The sequence below is a fragment of the Polypterus senegalus genome, chromosome 2 (assembly GCF_016835505.1).
Source record: "Polypterus senegalus isolate Bchr_013 chromosome 2, ASM1683550v1, whole genome shotgun sequence".
Taxonomy (NCBI): domain Eukaryota; kingdom Metazoa; phylum Chordata; class Cladistia; order Polypteriformes; family Polypteridae; genus Polypterus; species Polypterus senegalus.
Window position 1 is genome coordinate 153,361,627 of NC_053155.1, and position 18,752 is coordinate 153,380,378.

At 36.7% G+C, this 18,752-nt stretch overlaps 1 protein-coding gene across 1 annotated transcript in view; it reads right to left on the bottom strand.

Annotated features, from left to right (window-relative positions):
• Positions 1 to 18,752, bottom strand: part of col8a1a (collagen, type VIII, alpha 1a) — a 161,554-nt gene that overhangs the window by 39,909 nt on the left and 102,893 nt on the right. Inside the window, exon 4 of the mRNA XM_039744865.1 lies at positions 13,097 to 13,161. The gene's annotated coding sequence lies outside the window, so the exon portion shown is untranslated. The remainder of the gene's footprint in view (positions 1 to 13,096; positions 13,162 to 18,752) is intronic.

The following is an 18,752-nucleotide window of genomic DNA, read 5'->3' on the forward strand; positions in this document are numbered from 1 at the left end:
CATTGTCAAGACAATATTTAATAAATGGAAGTTATAAATCAATAAATATATATATATATATATATATATATATATATATATATATATATATATATATATATATATATATATATATATATATATATAAATGGTATTTACTATGGGGTCTTCAAAACATTCAGGAATTTCATTGCTTAATATTGTGTTATATTCAAGTTTCATTTAAAGGTGATTTTGTTTACAATATGTAATTACTCTCTGAGTTTTTATTATTCATGTTTCAAACAAGACTATTATTGCAGTGAAAGGTGGTGCAGATTAATATTGCTCTATTTAATGTTGCTGTTAGCCATTTTCCTTTTACATATGCATTTTGTATAATGTTCTATGTATAAAAATAACCCTTCTTTAAGAATAAGTGGAATTATATGATTGACAGTTACTGACCCTCTAAGGTGGGACTTCCTATTTCCAGAACATACTTCCAGGTCAATTCTATATATATATGGGACCTAAGAGCTAATTTTCCTCTTCTTCTGATTTATACTCCACTGAGGCATTACCCATTTCTGTTTCATCATATTAAAAATTGAACTGAAAGTCAGTTATCCAATTCATACCTGGAAAATGACTTGTATCTGTTGGGATCCTGCTTATTATGGTAAGATTGTTTTGGTTCATTCACATTAAACTAGCACCTTTTGGTCTTATATGTATGTTTTGTATCTAATAATTACTTATTGGGAAACGAGGGGTTATTTATCTATACATTGTAGATGTAAATATATGGATAGTGTAAGTGGAGGAGAGTTTTGATTTGGCCTACTGTTAACTTTTTTTAGGTCTCTGGCCTGAAAATGTGGCATCCCTGCTAAGGTAAATTGTGTTGGTCATTACAACTCAATGCCATAATGAATGCCAGCTTTCCATGAAAAAAACATTAAAGTGTGGCTGTCTGCTAACACACCTTGATAAGAACCGTGAATATGACATGGAAATCGAGTATTTCGAGTATCACAGTGCAACATGCCCTGGAATATATGTCTAGCAATCCTGCAACTTGTAGAACTTGAATGGGGAAATTATTAGTTTTACTGCAAAAAATTGCCTTTTTTATCCAAAAATGTATTATGTTTTTTATGTTCAAGTGGTGTTCACATTAAAATAAAGGTTCAAAATCACTTCTGAAATTAAAATCAAAATACATTCTATAGCACACAAACAAGGTAGTATCTGCCCTCTCTTCGTATGGTAGATAGCAGCTGGAAGTTCCTTTATCAAATATGGAGCTCCTTACTATATAGTATAATAACTGGATGACCTAGAGTAGGAGTGGACAGCACAAATACGTTGAGCCTCTAAAGGAAGTTCCAGGCAGACTGCCCCAGGATTTCCAAAGGCAAGTCCCAAGCTTAGAGGTTGTTTGGAATATCATCCCAGAAATGGTTCTTGACCCAAAGATAAAAAGTCTTTCTAAATAAAGCTCCAGTGAATGTGAGTTAGGAGACTGGCAAGAGAAGGAGTGGGTGTGGTAAAGAGAGGAAAGAAGAGGAGAGCTGGAGGAAACGAATCCCAGAAGGTAAACCTAGAGAGACTGTAAAGGTTTGTTTTGTTATTCTATAACTCTTGTTACATTCCTCATTTCTGTTTATTATTATTAGTTTTGTTATTGAATACTTAATTTACCATCCATCCATCCATCCTCTTCCGCTTATCCGAGATTGGGTCGCGAGGGCAGTAGCTTGAGCAGAGATACCCGGACTTCACCCTCCCCTGCCACTTCTAGCTCTTCCGGAGGAATCCCGAGGCGTTCCCAGGCCAGCCGAGAGAGAGAGTCCCTCCAGCGTGTCCTGGGTCTTCCCCGGGGCCTCCTCCCGGTTAGACGTGCCTGGAACACCTCAGCAGGGAGGCGTCCAGGAGGCATTCTGATCAGATGCCTGAGCCACCTCATCTGACTTCTCTCGATGCAAAGGAGCAGCAGCTCCACTCTGAGCTCCTCCCGGATGACTGAGCTTCTCACCCTATCTTTAAGGGAAAGCCCAGACACCCTGTGGAGGAAACTCATTTCAGCCGCTTGTTTTTCACGATCTCATTCTTTCAGTCACTACCCATAGCTCATGACCATAGGTGAGGGTAGGAATGTAGATCGACTGGTAAATTGAGAGTCTTGCCTTACGGCTCAGCTCCTTGAACTCCTCCACTTGGGGCAGGATCTCGCCCCCAACCTTGAGAGGGCACTCCAGTTTCTTTTAATCTTTCTTGGCTACATTTGGGTTTGGGAACAGTTTAAGTGTGTCTAGTATCTTCTGCACAAACTTTTCATTCTGGGTTCAAAGGGAGGTTGAGCCTGTAGGGGATGAAGGCAGTCCATCAGAAGACACATTCTCTCATACAGGATTAATTTATGGTTACCAATGTACTTATTCTTCACATTTCTATGTTTTAATTTTGCGAGGTTAACTGGATTACTTAAAGAAAACCCATACGGGCACAATGTCAATATTCATACTTTACTTAGTTTAATGACAGGTTAAAGATTATAAATCTTGTCCTGCCTTTTCTTCTTTCTTGAAAATATTTGTCTCTGTTTTGGTTTTAAACTGTAAATCGGAGCATTTCTTGCAGATATTTATAACTCATCAGTGTCCTGAAATTATTTTTCGGTTGAATCTAATGGCAAAACTCAATACAAACATTGATTTAGTGATTCAAAGCATATTTCCCCACATGTAAAGGTTTAAGCAAATAAATATGCAAATAACTCAGTTCCAGTGTTTGTAAAAGGTGTGAACAACTATTAACATATTCATACATTAAGCAGGTAATTCTGCAGTACCTTAAATTCAGTCTTTTTGACAGGTAAATGTTGAGCTTGAACCATCAGCCTAACAGATTGAGCTCTGTTTTTCTTGACATTATGGCCAACCGCTTGTTGAGCTGCACTGCCTTGGTTTTCTTCATAATATTCATGTAGTCAGTGCCAAGAGTACACAAATAATGCTCTATTTTTGTTTAATTTTTTGTCTATAGTTTATTTCAAAGATAGCATTCTGTTGGCACTTTAATTTTGTTTTATGGACACCATTATTTTGTATTTTTGGCTTTTATGGGTGCTACTATTTTCTGTGTCTGACTACAATACTTTGTGGTTCCTATGTCATGGTGACCAGTGATATATAAACCATGTTATAAAAGATAGCCTCGTGCATTAAATAGCATCTGAACTTTCTTGCAAAATAAAGAAAATGATTTTTAGTGATATTGGATTTAGCAATCTCCTTTTAAACTTGATAAACAATCTCTGAACTTTAATGTTTCTGCTCTAGCTAATTCTAATTTTCCTCCCGTAAGATCCTTAAAAATCTCTGCCATGTTTGCTTTCGTTAGTATTATGGCCAAGGTGGAAACTGGAAAGTCAGAAGATTTTTTTTGAATATGAAGACCCAGGGAATGAAATTAGCCTTTAGGGTTATTAATGGGAGAGTCACCACCTAACTAGGAAGTCAATAACATAAGCTTCAAGTGAAAATGAAAAGCATGAGTAAGGTGTAACAATGCAGAGACCCTAAAATTACAACACATGCTTTCCTTAACTACAATTTGCACACACATCTACCATAAAGGTGCTGATTTTCACACTCTTCAATGTGCATTGTGGTCTTAGAGGTGTTGCCAAGACAAAAATCTTCATCAAATGATAGCCTCCATGCCAAATCATAATGGGGACTAAAGTAATAAAAAATTATCAAAAATATTATTTTATTTAATAATATTTTGCATGGAGTTTGCATGTTCTCCCTGTGTCTGTGTGGGTTTCCTCCGGGTACAATGGTTTCCTCCCACAGTCCAAAGACATCCAGGTTAGGTGCATTGGTGATTCTAAATTGTCCCTAGTGTGTGCTTGGTGTGTGTGTGTGTGTGCACGTGCCCTGTGGTGGGCTGGCGCCCTGCCCAGGATTTGTTTCCTGCCTTGTTCCTTGTGTTGGCTGGGATTGGCTCCAGCAGACCCCCGTGACCCTGTAGTTAGGATATAGCAGGTTGGATAATGGATAGATGGAGAAAATACAGATATTCCCGTAAATCATGACAGGTGGATACAATAGTCAGGCCATGTCCAGTAGATATTTGTACATGTAACAAGAAAGTACATATGAAAGGGGTTTACTGCAGATCAGTGCAAATGTTTGTAGTGAATGTTGATGGATTAAGAATGTATACTTGTGAAATTAAATTCTGTATTCTCCACTGTTAAAGTAGACCCCTAAGCCATGTAAAACTCCTTCTAATATATTGCGGCTTACAGTACATGGAAATCTGACCCATCTTAGATTAACTGGACCTGGCTCAAGTCCCAACAAGTATTGAATGTAATCAGACTGAAATGTTTTGAGTAGTGATTGACCACAAGAATGGGTAGCTAGCATGTCACATCTCTAGGTCTTTAGGGGCTCACCTGCCAGTGTCTCTTAACAGTTAATACCTTCAAGAGGAAGTGGTTTGGGTTTTGTGGAAAGCTTTTTGCTGACATCAGCAAAGATGTCAAAGAACATTATTACAGTACATGCCAAAAAAAGTATTTGTAAATGTGAAAAAGGTGTTTTGCATAGAGAACAGACCAGCTAACCACAATGATGATCAAAGTTGTAAAGATAAACAAAATTAAGCTTGCTGAAGATTTTGCTCCTTTGGTAATTATTTGCATCTCGTTCAAGAATGCTGCCTATTCAAATCGTATTTGACTCGATACATTCCTTAATGTGTTAGCTTTAATTTGCTTTTAAAATGGTTTACTTTTCTTTCTTAGTCATTGTTTGCAGTTAGCATAGTGTATAACCAGAATCAATTGGTTATGTATGTATGTATGTATGTGTGCGTGTGTGTGCACAGTACTCCGAAGACAAGGTGAGGTTATTCAAAGAGTCCCATTTTATGTGGGAGTTGCAATGAAAATGTATGCAGCATGTCTGCTCACGTGAAAGTGCAGTCACAGATCTAATTGTTAACAATACAACATACTTTCCAGCTCCTACAAGAAATGTAAACCATCTGTGGCCTTACTTAATGTCTCTGACTGAGATCTTTGTTTAAATGTGTGGTCCTACTCCATTTTGATGTTGAAAGAGGGAAGAATTTTAGTTAACATATTTAATAATATATGTTTGTTATAATAAGTAAGTATACGTTTAATGCACAGGTATTACATTCCTGTTTTGAGGCTATAGGTCTATTTATTGATTCAAACAAAGGTTAAATAGACTTGGAAATGATGTACCAAAAAACAAAAGTATTCCCCAACAAATTAGGAAAAGTCAGAGAATAACTTCCAGTGAGGTAAAAAGAAGTTATATTGGGAGAAGAATGTTAAAGATAGAGCTACCAGGAAAAAGGAAAAGAGGAAGGCTTAAGTGGAGGTTTATGGATGTGGTGAGAGAGGACATGCCGGTGATGGGTGTAACACAACAAGATGCAGAAGACAGAAGGATATGAAAAAAGGTGATCCGCTATGGCAACCTCTAACGGGAGCAGCCAGAAGATGATTCACTGAAACCATGGCAAAATATAGTATACACTTCAGAATGCTGAATGTTAAGAGTAGTCACTGGTCACCTGAACAGCAGTAAGGCTGTGCAAAAATTCAAAAGCTGTAAACAAGCTGAGCCCTTTTGTGAGCAGTATGGCATTTTGTATGACCACTCTAAGTTTTCTTTTTTTATAGACATTTTCTTTTTCTTTTGTTCAAAGAACGGTATTTGGTTGCAACGCAGTACTGACTTTTTTGTCATTTGGAGAAAACCATTATTGCAGCACACAGTTTTCTAACCTTGACCTGTCCTAATTGTCCTAATCAAAAGGTAAGTGTGTAATGACCAGGGCATGTGAATGTGACCAAAAACATAATGAAATTGTTAAGTTTGTCTCAGTGATGTGGCCATTTTGAATGTTTTATCTGTTATTTGTACATTAATAAAATGAAAGACAGACAGATACTTTATTAATCTCAAGGGGAAATTCACATACTCCAGCAGCAGCACACTGATAATAACCAATATTGAAGAGTGATAAAAATGCCGGTATATCAGACAATAACTTTGTATAATGTTAACATTTACCCCCCCGGGTGGAATTGAAGAGTTGCATAGTGTGGGGGAGTAACGATCTCCTCAGTCTGTCAATGGAGCAGGACGGTGACAACAGTCTGTCGCTGAAGCTGCTCCTCTATCTGGAGATGATCCTGTTCAGTGGATGCAGTGGAGTCTCCATGATTGACAGGAGCCTGCTCAGCGCCCGTCCCTCTGCTACGGATGTCAAACTGTCCAGCTCCGTGTTTACAATAGAGCCTGCCTTCCTCACCAGTTTGTCCAGGCGTGAGGCGTCCTTCTTTATGCTGCCTCCCCAGCACACCACCACGTAGAAGAGGGAGGGAGCCACAACCATCTGATAGAACATCTGCAGCATCTTATTGCAGATGTTGAAAGACGCCAGCATTCTAAAGAAGTATTGGTGATGCCATTTTGTGTTAGGTACCTTTTGAAGTCGCTACTATTGTATATTATTTTTCCCATAGCCGTGACCATATTTACCATTACAGGTTACCTGACATGGAGACTTCTGACCTTATTGCATACCTAATTCCTTCTTTTTTTCTTATATGTTAAATTTACATTTATTTACTTAAACTTTCTGTTCTGTATTTTCAAAATTTGGTAAGTTTTTTCTTTCATTGTTGTCTCTTTTTTTTTTAACCGTTTAACTATTGCTAAGTACCAGTCAGTACCATTTTATAGTAAAATTTAAGCAATGTCGAAACATGATGAAACTAATTATATTCGAATGACACGCAATGTCATATACTGTATCTATCTTTCTATATGAATTCAAATATCTCCTTTAAGAAGCAGAAACCAATAGGTAAAAACAGTCCATGGTGCTTTACTCTGTTATTTAAGTCAAGGCAAAGGAAAGAAACTAGACAAAAAGTCGAAAACGAGAAAGAAGGTAATTAGCAGAAGTTAGCCGTGCATGTGCTTAAAAGGAAATCGGAGAAAAAGAGAGATAAAAATGGAAAAATTACAAATTTAGAAACAGTTGGGAATAAAGGGACAAGTGGAAATCAATATCACTATGTAAAATGATATAGAACACCAGGTGCAGTAAATTAATGCAGTAAGAAAAGGGATTACACAATGTATTTGATAACTGGAAAAATTAAGGAATATGCATGGATTACATTTTTAGGATACAACAGTACATTGTAGGTTTTCATTCATGCACAAAAAACAAAAAGAAGGCTAATAAAGTGAGAACTGAAACAGCTATGAAATATTTGGATGCATGTTGGTTACAGACGTTTTATTTTTTACCATTTTAGAAAGTTGTGTTACTGTTTTTAAATGAAGAATGGCTAGTGCACATAGTAAGAAGGCCAGTGAAAGTGTTTTGGAAATATAAGTACAGTATATGGTTGGAATATCCAGTGATTACATTTGTCATGCATCTAACAAAATGGGAATTGTTAATGAAAGGAAAGACACTGGATAATTGCAGTTCTTGGGGGCAAAAGAATGTAGAAGCAGGAATGTCCAGTTGAGTCACAAAAGAGTTCAGGAGGTGAAAAGTAACATTGAATGAAGCCTTGGTTGAGAAATTTAATGAAAGACTTTATCAGTAGAAGCAGTTGTTAGACTCGGAAATTTAAAAAAAGACTTTATCAGCAGGAGCAGTTGTTAGACTTGATATGAAAAAGAAGAACTACATGGCCCATATATATATTACTGAAAGATAAGCTACACATTAAAGGAAATGAAACTAGTTTTAAAGAAAACTTTTCTGCCTTATTAATTGGGGTTAAAACCATACATAACTCCAGTTATACTCCACACCTACTTCCAAAGCAGTATCCAATACAAGCCTTGGAAAAGGTTAAAGCAGTAGTAGCACAGTTGTTGAAGGATGACATAAAACAGGCTCACCATGCAGAAGTCCTGTTTGGCCAGTATAGAAGATGAATGGCGTATGGAGCATAACCATGGATTACAGAGCTTTGAGTAAATGAGAAGATGAATTAGCACCATTAGTAGCTAATCCTTGCACTATATTAATGGCCTTGAAACATAAACATGCTTTCATTTCGACAATTAACTTGTGTAATGGATTTTGGCCAATACTGTTACATCCAGATTTACAATTATGGTTTGCCTTTACTATAGAAAATATACAGTATTTATACAGTGGACTTGTTTACCTCAACATTTTCATAATTGTGCAACTGTGTATAATATGTCTTTATGGCAGCATTTAAGCAAACTGGACCAATTCTCAGAATCAGCAGTGATTCAATATGTAGATGACATTTTAGTAGCATATGTGAAACATGAAGGATTGCACCAAACATATTATCTGGATATTCTAAACAATTTGGATCAATGGACTATATACCATGTACAGAACACTGCTTCAGAAAGGCTGTTTGTAACTGAACAAAACTGGATCTGGTTAAAATCTGGATTACGGTACTATTAATCATAAACTGGACTGTAAATCATTTTTCTTCAAAAAGACAACAGCATATTATGCTGTGATTATTTCAGAATATAGCTGCACTAAATATTATTATTTCGCCCTGATGTATGTGTTTCATGCTAAATGATTTTTGTTGCTGTTATTTACTATTCTTTTGTTTCTAATTAATTCTTCTTTCTGGACCAACCTCTTTTAATTGATTTAGCTGCAACTCATTCTGTTACAAAAACAGGAGAGTGTCATTATTCTTGATTATGTAAAAATACATATATAGGTGTGCACAAAAGTAGGTTTACAGTTATTTGTAGGAAAAAGACTAATTAATACAATAGCTTTATTAATTTTATTATCTCAAAAGAATGTCACCATGCACTTAGGGACAATCTTGTAAGTGTTCAAATTGGCAGCCTTCATTCTTGTAGTTTACCTGCTACACTCAAACACACTTTATTATCATCATCATCATTATCCAACCCGTTATATCCTAACTACAGGGTCACAGGGGTCTGCTGGAGCCAATCCCAGCCAACACAGGGCACAAGGCAGGAAACAAACCCCGGGCAGGGCACCAGCCCATCACAGGGTGCACACTCACTCACACACACAAGACAATTTAGGATCACCAATGCACCTAACCTGCATGTCTTTGGACTGTGGGAGGAATCTGGAGTACCCAGAGAAAACCCACGCATACACGGGGAGAACATTCAAACTCCACGCAGGGAGGACCCAGGAAGTGAACCCTGGTCTTCTAACTGCGAGGCTGCAGCACTACCCACTGCACCACCATGCCGCCCCCAAACTTTATTAATAATAATGATATGAAGGCACATAATACAAATAAATAATACAATAGTAACCTGGGTTTCATGTACTTAACATCTTTAAACCTTTTGCAAAACCCCTCTATGGAAGGACACCGTAGTAATAAAACAATACAATTTAACTCTAATTTAAAAATGTAATGTTATGAATTGTGCACTTTGAGAATTTTTTTTTTCTCTCTTAAAATATTTTTCAGAACCATATTATGTGGGAATTTAGGCTGTCTTTTATTTTTCTAGCCCATTCTACATGGGTCCTACACAGTTACACATTTCCTGAATGTAATGATTAATTATTCATGGTGACGCAACATTATCATTACCATTACTGGCACGCAGCTCCCAGCTGGAAGTTACGCAGCATGAGCCACTCCTTGCCTCATCAGTGTGACCCTTTAAATGTGGCGCACATTCATTCAATATTCAATATCAGCAATGTATAAAATGAAACGTGTATTCTTTCCCTACTGTCTGGTTTCTGATTCTGCCATGTCTCTGTCTAACTTTGATTTCTGATTTACAAGACGGCCTTGGTGTTTAGGGTTTTGAATTGTTTCTGGTTTGACAAACATTTCATCTTCTGGTTCTTACCCTCAGGCAAAATTTATAGATAAGCATTTCACTGCAAACAGCCTGTTTACCTGTAAACAGCCTTAGACATTTCCTGTACAGCAGTGATTAATTTAACCCTTTCATGTATGGAAACTGTTTTAGGATGTGAAAACCATTTGATGTGTCAATTTTTATTCAGTCTCTCTCACAATTTCAGTAATGTGACAGCAATACAGATAACAGCCTTTATCTACTCAAACTGTGTCTCTATTAACGTCCTCTTTATGGATAAGTATTTTGAGTCCGTTTGGACAGTTCATCAAGACAGTATACTCTTGGTGCAAGTGTCAGTCTTTTCCTTTAAAGAATCTGAAAGATCCCTAATTTACTGGGGATTTTACCTCAGGCATCACATGTAAAAGTGATCCCCCTGAACACAATATTGCAGTAACCTTATAATACGTTTATGGGTGAATATTTCTCTTCTTTTTTTTTTTTTTAACTTCTGAATTTCAATTTAAATTTAAAGCAAATATGGTTGATGATTTTTACCTGATGTTTCTCCTTGCTTTGCTCAGCTGGCTGTTTGATTGTCCATTACTGGTGGCTCACCAGTAATGTCTCTTTGTCTCTCAATTAATGATGTGCACCCTATTTTATTCCTCTTATTTTAAAGGGACAGAGCACAGGGATAAAGTAATAAAAATAATAATTATTTGCATTTATATAGCACTTTTCTCACTATTCAAAGTGCTCAGCAATTGCAGGTTAAGGGCCTTGCTCAAGGACCCAACAGAGCAGAATCCTTATTGGCATTACCAGGACTCGAACCAGCAACCTTCTGATTGCCAGTGCAGATCCCTAACCTCAGAGCCACCACTCCGACTAGTTGTATGAGATGCTGGACACTAAGGAGGGAGAAAAGGACCTGTACCGATTTGCTAGGCAGGAGGATCGATCTGGGAAAGATGTGCAACAGATTAGGGTAACAAAGGATAAAGATGGAAACGTACTCACAAGCGAGGAGAGTGTGTTGAGCAGATGGACAGAGTACTTTGAGGGGCTGATGAATGCAGGGAATGAGAAAGAGAGAGAAGGTTGAATGATATGGAGACAGTGAATCAGGAAGTGCAATAGATTAGCAAGGAGGAAGTAAGGACAGCTATGAAGCGGATGAAAAATGGAAAGGCTGTTGGTCCAGATGACTTACCTGTGGAAACATGGAGGTGTTTAGGAGAGATGGGAGTGGAGTTTTTAACCAGATTGTTTAAAGGAATCTTGGAAAGTGAGAGGATTCCTGAGGAGTGGAGAAGAAGTGTACTGGTGCCGATATTTATGAATAAGGGGGATGTGCAGGACTGTAGTAACTACAGGGGAATAAAATTAATGAGCCACAGCATGAAGTTATGGGAAAGAGTAGTGGAAGCTACGTTAAGAAGTGAGGTGGTGATTAGTGAGCAGTAGTATGGTTTCATGGCAAGAAATTGCACCACAGATGTGATGTTTGCTCTGAGGATGTTGATGAAGTTTAGAGAAGGCCAGAATGAGTTGCATTGTGTCTTTGTGGTCCTGGAAGTACATCCTTATAGAAGCTTAATTTAAAAAAAAAAAAAATTATTGCACTCAGTGACAGATTTGAATTTGAGGCCCCAACATCTGGAAAGCTTGGAGACTCCTTGTTAAAAAGTTACACCAGAAGATCTCACAAAGAGGGTCTTGAGTCGCCACAAAATTAATTATTATTTAATAGCAAAGTATCTAAAGTGGAAAAACTACACTATATATAAAAAGCCACATATAATTTTAAGACCAAAAAAAAATTTGTTAAGCTACATTTGACCAGCTGTCATTTCAAAGATTATTCACTCAGAGCATATGAAAAGGCTCACAAATCCCTATGCATAAAGTCATGATAGTGAAAGGTACAACTTAGTAAAAATCATACCTGATATGGCTTAAATCTTCAAGGGGGACCACCCTCCCACTCAATATACTGTAAGGTGTGAGTAACATTACGTTCCAGGCTCTGAGGAGGAAAGTTGTAATGTACGATTGATCGTGCACTGAAATCTCTGAAGGATGACCCAGTCCTCCCAGGCTTTTATTTTATTTTATTTTTATATGCAATGTTCATAGACTTTAAATATGTGCGTGTGACATCCTGAGGACTGTGGTGGTCTTGAAGTGGTCTTGCTGTAACTCATTTCCCAATTATGTAGATAATGCATAAGAGGTGATACTTGTCATTTATTCCATGCCCAGCTTTTCCCAATAACCAAATGAATCCAACATTCACCAAAGCATATAAAACACCTAGCGGGAGGCAGAACAATATTCGTAAAGAATTCCTCATTGCGGCTCAGTCTTCACAATTGAGCATCTGTGCTATAATACATATTGTGAGAGATCTCATATCAAATCTGGAAGGATACCTTGCAAATATATCTTCCTGATACTCAGAAAAATACAGCATGCAGGAAACTTGCAGCATTTTTCAGTGTGCACTTTTCAAACTGGCAGCCACACGATTTCTTAATTAGGGACACTAACTCTGTGTCTTTTCACAGAAGATTAATGGTTAAACATATGTTGATTCAAAATTTTCTTGCATTATGTAATGTAAATATTTCCACGCATTGCTTGTCTTTTTCTCTGCCGTGAGTTAAATGTTTGATATCACGCTATATTTCAGTCCAAATATAAACCTAAAATATGGTTTCAATATTTTTTAATGGCATATTTGTGATTTTCCTTGTCTGTAACATCCTGTCTGATGCATGCAGAATTAATTTTGTAACATTACCTACCATACTAAGTCCGTTAGTCCTGCTCATGTGTTGGGCTGTTAGTATGCAACTTTGTTCCCCTTCTCTGACTTTAAAAAGGACACTGCAACTGCACTTAGTCTTAATCTTGGTCCACTGCTATTCCATGGCTCTGGGGCACACTGCAACAGCACTAAGCCCAAATGTAAGTCTTGTTTCAATAAATATGAGCTAAGGCCCAGGATTATCTCCAGCTAATACAGTGCCTCTGACTCATTATGTTTTCTCCAGGTACTTTCCATATTTCAAAATGCATGTCCATTATGTAAGCTGTTACTTCAAAATTGATGGATTATAAGTAAGAGTGGATGTCTTGTTTAGGGTTAGATCTCAAAAATCATTCTTGTATCTAAATAATTCAGATGTTTCAATTTTAAAATTATTTTAGATACTTACAACTTAAATAAGGTGTAATGTCTCTTCTCTAATGTCCTTTGATTACTTTCTTGTTGCCTCCTTTCCTGTAATACACCAATGAAAAACAAAGCAAATGTTTTAAAGTGATAAAATACTGGCATCAGTACAATGCATTCCCATTGCAAAAATTATACATGTATAAACCTTGTTTGGACAACATGAAATATTACCTAAAAGCAGTGCTTGAAGTGGAAGCAAAGTACAGTGTACTGGAATTACTCTTTTTATTGTGATACAGTGACTTTTGAACCTTGAGATACCTCAACACTTGCTCTTGTTGGGTTTTTCCCTTGAAGAGGTTGCAGTGGTCACCGTTATGGCAAAAATAGGTGTCATTATGGTGAAACATCGATCAATCGTTGCAAGACACTGAAAGTTGATTGAATTCCATCTTAAACATGGAATACCAGCCCAATTCAAGCATTGCCTGAACACCATTTACTGTGTTTCAATGTTTTGTCAAAAAAATTTCAGTATAATTCTTACATTAAAAATGAACTATACATTTCTAGTTACATTGACCATTTATTTTGAAAGTATAAGACTGTCTTGAATATTTTTTGACAGCTATGGATCAACAATTTTGAAGAATGAGGACATAATGATCCTTATCATTTTTTTATATTTACATGGGTAAATATTTTATTAATGTAAGAGGTTAGCTTAAATAAAACTTACAAACCTATAACAGTGATACTCACAAACCAATGAGCATCAACATACACATTAAACACTTGACTTACCATTACTGAAGCTGGTTAATCTTAAAGTTGGAGGGTTTACAGTATTATTATAATATATGTTAATACTCCATAAAAAGTGAACTTAGGAAATCAGATCTTAACAAATCTAACAAATAACTCTGAAAGTTAAGTTTAATAGACCATTCAAAGACTCTAAAAATGATACCTGATTTCTTTGGGCCCTGCAGTTGTAAAAGAACTTTGTGTCAAGCAGAGAACACCTAAACAAACCAGAAAGCTACAACTCAAGCTGACCTGAAAATGTATTATCTTACAACACGACATGATCAAAATCCCTCAAGGAAATACTCCACAAAAAAGTCAATCTATAGTTTGGTAATAACCAAGTCACAGTCCAGATCTAACTTCTATGAGAATGCCATGAATGTATAAAGATGGATATAAAATGGACTAAGCATAAAATCTTCAAAAGCCACAAAACTGAAACAGTTTTATGTAGAGGAGTAGAGAGATACATTTCCTATTATATAAGTGACAAATAGGCAATGCCAAGAAGAGTTTAAATTAATTTATTTTCCTTTGAAGAGGGGAACACCAGTGACTGGTGTTATACTATGTAATGTTTTATCATTTTCTAATCCATGCTATAAGTACTAAGAGCATAACTTGCATTAATGATAAAGAATTGCCATGATTAATTCTAATTGATGGTAATATTAATGTAAAACCGGGCCCAGACAGTACTTGATTGGGAAACCATCTAGAAAAAGCTTGTGTTGCCACTGGAAGAGGAGTTGGTGAGACCAGTAGGGGGTGCTTACTTTGTTGAAAGTGTGTAGGTCCCAATACCCCATCGCAATAACAGGGCCACTGTGCTGTAAATATGGTGTTGTCCTTTGGATTGAGATTTAAAAACTGAGGTCCAGACTCTCTTTGTTCTTCTGTGCAAAGTGGGGTTTCCTTCCACTTCAACAAAAACATTTATAAGCACTCAACTAAAGGGTTATTGGATCCCACCTTCTGCACAGTCTTATTGTGATTTTTGTAAAGTTTCATTTCTTTCTGTTTATTGTGGTTTCAATGAAATTTGTGTCATGTGACTGAATATAGTCTCATGCTGGTATAGGCGTAGAATGGAACTTGACTTCTGCTTGATGCTAAAGAAAAAGGTTTCCAAATTCAGTCCTAGAGACCATTGTAGTTGCAGGATTTCACCAAAACTAGCTTTGAATTGGACTCTTACCTTAGTTAAGCAAGCTGTTTTGTCAACGCAAAGATTTGTAATTTGTATTAGAATGAAACAAGCATCTATTTGTTGTAAGGAAATACAATGACAAACAGACACTCAATTTATCAAAAAATAAACACATTTTCTTTACTCTTTTCTTAATACTGGTAGCATTGTACATTCAAGTAATGCAGACAGCCACTACTAAATGGCAATATTCAAGTTAAGCCTTCTCTGCTTAGTCCCAATACACCAATGCACCAGGCAGCATCAGCTAGAGGTGGTAGTCTGATTCAAAACCCCCCAAACGGACTTCAATAGAGCACTCCCATTACCAAAAGCTGCAAACCAAAATTAAATGCACAGTGTGAAACCCAATATGAAATAAATCATAATTAATAGTCCAATTTTAGGTGCAGTGCCGCAGAGCCTCTTGAGACATCAGCGCCGTCTGTTGATACAATGTTTTTGTGTTTTTTTTTTTGTTTGTTTTTTTTTCAATCATTTTAAACATTTTCATCATTATGAATTTCATTCCACTTTTCCAGGTGTTCTGGTTATTTAAGCTGCTATTTACTAATGGGCATGTTACTGTATATAGCATCAGAGGTTCCATATCCTTTTACAATTTAGTGTTTTTCCTCCTGTCATGTCTACTTGTCATTTGATGTCATTTTTAAGGATGCAGGAAAGGTAATTCCGTAGGAAAATGGTAATAGAGGTAAGCACTATGGCAAAAATACAAATATTTATAAATTTCTTGAAAATAAAAATCTTCCACTACGGTGCTTTTATGAATACAAAATAAAAGAAAGAAAATAAAAACAAGCTAATTAAACAAATAGATCAATTGGAAATAAAATGACTTACTGGCTTTGAAACTGGCTGGAACAAAAACCTGTAGGTACAGAGGGTTGCCTGAGACTGAATTCGGGAACCACTAGTCTAAGGGAGACAGAGGAGTGTAAAAAGTGAAAAGGCATCCTTAAGACACCTGGGCCCATATTTATCCAGCACCTTGGAGTAGAAAAATGGTCCAGACTGGCCCAAAAATCAGTGACACAAATTTAGTCCTACTCTTAAGATCTGGAGTAAAAGCATTTTATCAGTTTTCCTAATTTAGGAAGCTACACCTAACTTCATCAGAATTTAGGAGAGTTCACGAGCTGTCCTAACTAGTTAGGAGCTGCTAGAAGATGAAGTTCGGGCAGGGATTGTCACACACATTCCAAGAAAGGCAAACTGTTTTGGAAATGCCGGACAACAGAGAACTGCTAAAAAGATACTGATTTGACAGACTTGGATTAATATTCATTACAAATTTTGTATGTTATGTGATCGCTCCATCTACACTGAGAAGTCATGCGCTGTCTGTCAACTGAAATGAAAGTGTTGGTAACATTAAATGTAAAATGCAGCATTGCAATAGTGACTTATCACAACCAACCGTTTCTCTAATTTATGACCAAACTTTGAATACGAGGTAATATGCAGATTTATGTGTTTCCCTATTCCACTTGAGGTAGAGTTAAAGCAAGCTGCATTCATGCAAATCAGCGCACATATAAGCATCATTGCCCCAAGTGGGGATGAGCATATATTTAAGAACCGCAATACAGAATATCAACACACAGGTGGTCATGGATGGCACCTGTATTGTAGAATCCAGTATATTATACTGAAGATAAGTGGGACTGGATGGGTAATTGAAAGCAAAATGTCACACAAGGACACCGAGCTCTGTATTCCATGAACTCCTGAAATGTTCACTTTACAAATTACAAGCCCAGGAAGGCTCCAGAAGGTAGGTAAACACTCCCGGGGCATTGGGTAAAATTATGGGGAAAATTATGGACAAGGGTATGGCATACCATTGTAAAAGATGATTTGGAACATTGGAAAAGTGAATACAACTTTAGAAACAGCTGAACAATACACAGGCTAGTTTAATAGCTGTTAATTTACGAGGCATTTCTTGTGGCCATAACAATGGCTGTGGATGATTCATCGTTAAAAAATGTACCTATTATTGGCTTAGCACTAACTGTTATCTTTGTGGTGAAGCCTTAACGTTAGTATTACAAAACTACAAAACATCATCCTGAGTGCCAATTTTATAACTCTCAAATGTGGCCTTCCTTCTTCCTTCTGGGAGTGGCAGTAGGACACTTCTTAACTACTTCTCATATCCTACTCTGAGACTGGACAAATACTTATGCTAGTCAGACTTTCATTGCATTTCGTAAGAGTAATTCTGAGATAGCTGATAAATACTGGTACTGGTCAGTAACAAGCAATTTGGAGAAGTTAAAAAATTGCAAAAATGCAGGAAGTGATACTTGTCATCCGCAACCTCTTAAAGTACTTTATTAATACTGTGGAGAAAGACCTGGGCAATAACCTTTGAGACGACTCACTTAATTTCTTGGCATGTAGTACATGAAAATACAAATAAGTGTGTTCTCATAACATTAAATAACCAAACTGATGGTAACATAAAGTAAAATCCTAAATGCTAAAAGTTGTTTAAATGACTTAAACAAATTCACTTCCAGAAAAGGAATTCATAGTTGAATATAAAGACAGAAACATTTAATGTTTTCATTTACTTAAAAATCATGTGGTATTTAGTTAAAGAACAAGTTTCATAATATTAAACTACAGTTGACTCAATAAAGGCTCGAGTGGGTTTTGTTTGATGTTTTTGAAAGTAATAATTATTGTGGTTTACGTTTAGCATACAAATATTGGAACTGACATGGATGGTGAATATGCGTGTTGATATGTTGGTTTATGAAGTGCTGTATTTAGCAGCATGCAGCCTTTCTCTCAGATTCTCAACGTTCCCTTTCTCAGAGATGCATGCAACACAGCTACTTGCTTATTTTACCTTATGCTTTGGAAGAGATGCTGAAAGATGTTTGTTTAATGTCACCTCTGTTATGACTAGTTTTATATGATGAAGAAATGTATTTTTTTTGGCTCAAGCTGCAAAATTTCCACATTTCATAAGTAAAGTGTGCACATCAACACAGAGTTTTTAGGTTTAGCAAATGCTTCTAAAAAGCAGTTGACAATTTAAAATTGCTCTAATTGAACTAAAATAGTTTTAATAAATGTGTTTTCTGACATGCTATCTATATTCTTTATACACATTTTTCTAAATACAGTAGGCATATGAGATACTTAAAATCAGCTTCCTTGTTTACTCACAAAGTAGTGTTTGTTACAGAAGACTCTCAGCCACTTCTAAATTGTAGATGGAAACCAAAAGGCAAACAGAACTGTTTGACACATTTAATACTTTTACATTTGCCTGAGTCCTCTCTTATTTGCAATGGAGATGGACAGGTTGACAGACAAGATTAGACCGGAGTCCCCATGGACTATGATGTTTGCTGATGACATTGTGATCTGTAGCGATAGTAGGGAGCAGGTTGAGGAGACCCTGGAGAGGTGAGGAATGAAGGTCAGTAGGAACAAGACAGAGTACATGTGTGTAAATAAAGGGGAGGTCAGTGGAATGGTGAGGATGCAGGGAGTAGAGTTGTCGAAGGTGCATGAATTTAAATACTTGGGATCAACAGTACAGAGTAAAGGGGATTGTGGAAGAGAGGTGAAAAAGAGAGTGCAGGCAGGGTGGAATGGGTGGAGAAGAGCGTCAGGAGTGATTTGTGACAGACGGATATCAGCAAGAGTGAAA